The following is a 6040-nucleotide window of genomic DNA, read 5'->3' as shown; positions in this document are numbered from 1 at the left end:
TCAGTAGTCTACAAAGGGCACTGTTGCTAGATGCAATTTACTTGACCACAGGAAAAAACAAAAAGGATTTTATCAGTTCAACATAGGGTCTTGCTGCTATGTAGGGAGGCTAGTCTCGAACTCATGATCCCGTCTCATAGTCTGTCAAATGCTGGGTTATGGGTTGTGCCGGGAGGTTGAGCTCCCACAATGACTGCTCTCATCACTTCCAGCCCCAGCCTTCCTCGCCCCACCCTGACACATCCGCACAATCATGCACTAGCTCCTCACTGCTCCCACTGTCGCTGTTTTGAACTCTGAGGTCTTTCTGTGTGGACCCGGGCTTGGGGGCAGTAGAGGCATTTCTCAAAGTGTTCATTTCTCCTATTGACGACCTTTGAAAACCTTCCCTTAGCAAAGACTGTGCTTCTGGCTTCCTGTGAGTAAGAGGTGGCACGTGCAAGCACACTCATGAGCATATTCATAAGCACGTGATCCACGCTTGTATGCACACACACACACACACACACACACACACACACACACAGAGAGAGAGAGAGAGAGAGAGAGAGAGAGAGAGAGAGCAAGCACACAATATGTTGTGTCAGACATTCTTTGAGAATTGTAAGAAAACCTATGCAGAGAATCAAGATATTTGAAATTTGGTCTCTGAGAGAAAGTCCATTCTATTTTTCTGCTTGAACCTGCCAGGTCTGGTTCTGTTGCTTACAATCAAAAGAATCCTGACTGGAGAAGTTTGAATGTTTCATACCTAATCACAGGTAATGAGGAAGTAGTTCTGAGCTTTGCAAGACTTATAGAATTGTAATGGAGCAGGAGGGGTGGAGAGTAAACCTCTGGTTACAGGGGCTGAGATGTAGCTCAGTCGGTGGGCTGTCCCTGCCTCAATCCTTAGCATGGCACAAAACCTGGCGTGGTGACGCATGTCTGTAGCCACACGTAAAACCAGACATGGCGGCTCATGCCTGTAACCACATCACTTAGCAGGTGCGAAAGGAGGATCAGAAGTTCAAAATCATTCTCAACTTCACAGCAAATCAGAGACCAGCCTTGGGCCCTGTGTCAAAAGGTAAACAGCCCATTCGGTGGTCTGGGTGGGCGTGAAGAGGGAGGGATGGACGGGTAAACATAGGAACATGGATTTACAGCAGGTAGTTGTGTAATAGATGAAGGAGAGGAAGACAGACGGGCAGAGAGCTGCGGGATGTAGTTGAACCCTGACACGAAATTGAACCATGGGTATTTTTATGGCAAGAACAGGAAAATCTCAGGAAAAAAGGAGAGGAGTAAAAGTTAAAAGGCTTTTTATTTTTCTGGCTTATTTGTTTGAGGTAATTATTTATTTGTTTGTTATTGTGTTTTGAAATAGGATCTCACTATGCAGGCCTGGCATTGATATGGAGACCAGGCTGGTGTCAAACTTGTGGCAGTCCTCCTGCCTCCGTACCTCTCCAGCGTAGAGACCTCAGACATGTAGTGCTGTGCTTGGCTTACAGCTCCGAGATAGTGTGCAATTCTGTTATAATTCCTGAGTTCCCGTTCCCGCCTTCACTAATCATAGGAAACTTCCAAACTGAGTTACTGTTGTTCACGTTCATGTGGCCACCTTTACACAAACACATGGGCCCTACTGCAAAATCAGTCTGTTTCCACTTGCATAGATTGCCAGTGTGCACACAGTGCAGGAAAACTCCAAATGTCACTATAAACAGTTAGTGCGTATGTGAGTGTGTGCATGTGAATGTATATGTGTGCATATGCATGTGTGTGAGTGTGTATGTGTGCAAGTGTGTGTATGAATATATGTGCATGTGTGTGAATGTGTGTGTGTGAATGTATGTGTGTTCGAGTGTGAATGTGTGTGTGTATATTGTGTGTGTGAATGTGTGTGTATGTGTGTGTGCATGTGAATGTGTGTGTATGTATGTATGTATGTGTGTGCATGTGAATGTGTGTGCATGAATGTGTGTGTGAATGTGTATGTGTGAATGTGTGTGTGTGTGAATGTGTATGTGTGAATGTGTGAGTGTGTGAATGTGTATGTGTGTGTGTGAATGTGTGAGTGTGTGTGTGAATGTGTATGTGTGAATGTGTGTGTGTGTGTGAATGTGTATGTGTGAATGTGTGAGTGTGTGAATGTGTATGTGTGTGTGAATGTGTGAGTGTGCGTGTGTAAGCATACACATGTCATGGCATACATGTGAAGGTCACAGGACCAGTCGGGGCAGCCGGCTTTCCTTCTTGTTGCGGCAGCGTCTCTGGTTGTTTCTGCTCCTGTCTGTACTGAACACTAGCTGGTAGCCAGCCACGGGCAGTTCTCCTGTCTCCGTGAAGGAGTGCTGGGGTCTCAGACATGCATCTCCCCCAGTATTTTGTGGATTCTGGTGATCAAACTCAGGTTATCAGGCATGCAGTGTGGCACGTGCTGTTACTTCCTGAGCCATCTCACAAGCCCCAAATACCACTTTGATGTTGGTGTTCTATAGCGATAAAAAACCTTTCTGGTTGCTGTAGATGTAATTGGTTTGTGTGGTGCTGCAAACAGCTATCATCGATTCCAGAGAGAATCGCCTAATTTCCTATTTATCTAGCTCTGCCTCTGAAAGCCCCGATCCTTCCAAGTCTCTGTTTTAACAAATTCCCCAGACAGTCCTTACGATCCAGAGTTTAAACGGATACCGTGCTGTTACAGACTAAAGCTAACCGGATTATGGATTAGTCATGAAGCACTCGAGGCTAATCAGGAGGTGAGCGACTTCTTGGGGGAGGAGCTGGCTGGTGGGGGTAGGAGAATTTCCAGGACACACACACAATCAAAACCTCTGGGAGCAACGAACATTCAAAGGGTTTCGATATATCTTCAGACACACCAGAAGAGGGCACAGGATCCCATTACAGATGGTTGTGAGCCACCATGTGGTTGCTGGGATTTAAATTCAGGACCTCTGGAAGAGCAGACAGCGTTCTCAGTCCCCCGGCGTCCGGTCTTTCACAGATCTTTTAATGCTGTGGCCTGCTGAGCCCAGCTCAGTTCCACATTGTTAGCTAAAAATGTCTGAACCGTTGTATGAGTGTGTGTGCTAGGCTTGGTCTCTGAGGAGAGATGAGTGTTCACAATGTGTGCCACGCTTTGAGTGACGGAAGTGTACTGCGGTGATACGCGCTTTGAACTTGGATGCAGAGTTAGGTTAGAGCTGTGTGTTTGGTGGAGTCATCTAACCTCCCTGTTTGCCAGGAGTGTTGGTGGTAGAGAGTGAGGATCCTCCCTCCCTGGCTCTGGGTCAGGAAGCTGCCTTACCCCAGGTCCCTCCGAGGACTGATCTTCAGTGTCAACCCCAGAGGACTTAGACTCACTTAGGAGACTGAGCGCACACCTCTGGGTGTGTCTGTACGAGGGTTTCAGAGATGTTGAACCGAGGAGGTGAGGACTCCGGCATCATCCAATGGGCCGGAAGCTTAAGTGGAGTAAGAGTGGGGGCAGGGAAGTGAGCTGAGAGCCAGCATCCATGTCTTTCATTTTCTGACTGCAGAGGCTTCTGACTGACTGCTTCCTGTTCCAGCTGCCATGCTCCCCACCTTGATGGACTGAATCCCCTCAAACTGCAAGCTCCGGAACAAATCCTCCTCCCTTTTACCCGCAGGCATTCAGTTACTCTTATGTAAGAAGTTTAATGCGGCAAAGGTCTACCTGGTGGGCTCTTGCTATGTGTCCCCCTGAGTAACTGCGCCACGAAACAGGTCTGGTATAAGGGGGTCTGGTCTATTGGGGAAGGGAAGGGAGTGAGGACTGGAGAAAGGGTAGAGGCAGTAAAGTAGACATGGAGAGGCTGGGGATGTGTGGGAACAGCGAGAGAGCGGGTACCTGGGAGGAGCCTAGTGGAATTGCCTGTAAGCTAACAGAACTGATGCAGTCCCCTTCAGTGGGCATTGTCTGCCTGACCAACACAGGGTGCATTTCGGAAGGGTCACCCAGGCACCAGCACAGACTGGAGATCCGCTGAAGCCATACAGCCATTGCATGGTACCTTAAGTTCTCCACCATCTCAACCCTATTCCCAGCATCCTCTTCTTTATGGTTCCATTCTGAGAGCAGCCTGCGCATGCACGTGGAAGTCTTTCTCTGAGCATCCATGTCCCGGGGTCTATAAGATACCCGTACCAGTTATGTCTCGGGGGCGAGTCATCAGTGTTTGTCTTTTTCCTTCCGCCACCCCCAGAAACACAAAGTGGGGCAGAGAGGTGGGAAGGTTTTTCAGTCGCAGCAGTACTAAGGGGCCGGGGAGATAGCTTAGCGGTTAAGACCATCAAGGGTTGGGGCTTGGATCCCAAGTCCCACTTCAGGCAGCTCACAGGCATCCACTTGGAACTCCAGGTCCAGAGGAATCTGACGCCCTGGTCCCTGAAGACACAACACTCACAGTCACAATATCAGACAGAAAATATGCAGAAATGAAATGAAGAGTTTATGCATACTCTATATTCAGAGTCAGGAAATAGCGTCCTGCCGCGTTTTCTCAATACATTTTCTTCATTCACTTGAAACTGTATATGTCACAGGTCTCCCATCATGTTTAAATCTCTATGTCTATGTGGATATGTATCCTAAGAACTAGAGGAACAGGGCAGTCTCCTATAGATCTAAGTGTAATTATGAAATGGGAGAACCTTCGTATTGACATGATGCTATCCATACCACTGCCAGCTGTCTCAAACTGTCCTGTATAGAATCTTTTCCATATAGGATTTAGTTCCATATCACATTTCCATGTGCTATAATCTTGTTCTATCTTCGTAAGGTTTTTTTTTTTTTCCCCAGAATATTATCTAATCATTTTCTGGGCATTATCTCTGGAGGTGAGCAAACCCTATCTGCCCCTCATCATAGTGATGTTTATTCGTCAGCCCAGGAAGATAGAGTCTGGTTTCCCTCACTAAAACATAACTTTTTTAAATCATAAAAGAATATCTAAAAGTTATGTTTGCCTGCATGTGTGTTTGTGCACTACATGCATGCATTACCTACAGAGGCCAGAGGAGGGCACCAGATCCACGGAACCAGAGTTACAGGTGGTTGTGAGCCTCCATGTAGACAGTAGGAACTTAACCCAGGTCCTCTGCAAAGGCAGTTTGTTCTCTGAGACACTGAGCCATTGTTCCCACTCCTAGCAAAACATTTTACAATAGTGAATTATAAAAGATCACATTATTGTCATTTGAAAATTAGCATAAGTGGAAATTCTATGCCATCTCTCACATAAAAATAATACTTGTTATACCATTGCTAACCCTGAATTTCAGTGGCAGAGGGAGACTAGGAAGCACTGGGGTGACGAAAAGACATGGGTGTCTGCAGATTTGGAGTGATTTGCCAAGTAGGCCAGTGTGTTCTGTGTCTCCCAGCCACGTCCTCAATTCCCTGCACATCTGGGGACGGCAGAGAAAACGCCTTCCCTGCTCGCTGTCACTCAAGAACACATCCGAAGAAGGATGCATGCCCTCCCTCCTTGCCACCTGCTACTGGAACATTCCCAGACTTCAGATCTGTCCACATTTAAACACTGTCCACGTCCAGACTGGAAATGCATTTCCTGTCTTATCATTTCAAAGAGCTACCTTAATCCCTGGCTGGCCCAGCAAACTCGTCGCCCCTGCTCCCTGCTTGCAGCTCGGAGCCAGATGAACATTTGATAAAGAGGCTAGACCTCAGCTTTCGGGATTCAGTCCACAGAGCTGCTTTTTCGAGGCTTCTGAGTAGAAATGCAATGATGGTTCCCGCCCCCTCCTCCCCGGCTCGAATTGGAGTTAACTGTGCTATTTTGAAATCTTCCAAAGGCAGACAACCCAAGAACCTATAATTGTAGAGAGACCGTCTTTGCTAGCAGCTGTGTCTGTAGGCTGAGAAAACAGATGGGCCCAGCTGCAGATTCAGCGCTGACGCCCAGCAGCATGGAGTTAGACCCAAGCCTTTCCCGTGTGGCCTGTATCTCAGGACAGCAAGAACAGATCTCTCTGTGCCTTCATTTCTACTCTGGTGGTAAAA

This window comes from Micromys minutus (genome assembly GCF_963924665.1).
Source record: "Micromys minutus genome assembly, chromosome: 3".
NCBI lineage: Eukaryota > Metazoa > Chordata > Mammalia > Rodentia > Muridae > Micromys > Micromys minutus.
The sequence above is the reverse complement of the archived record's forward strand: the minus strand, read 5'-3'. Positions refer to the sequence as shown.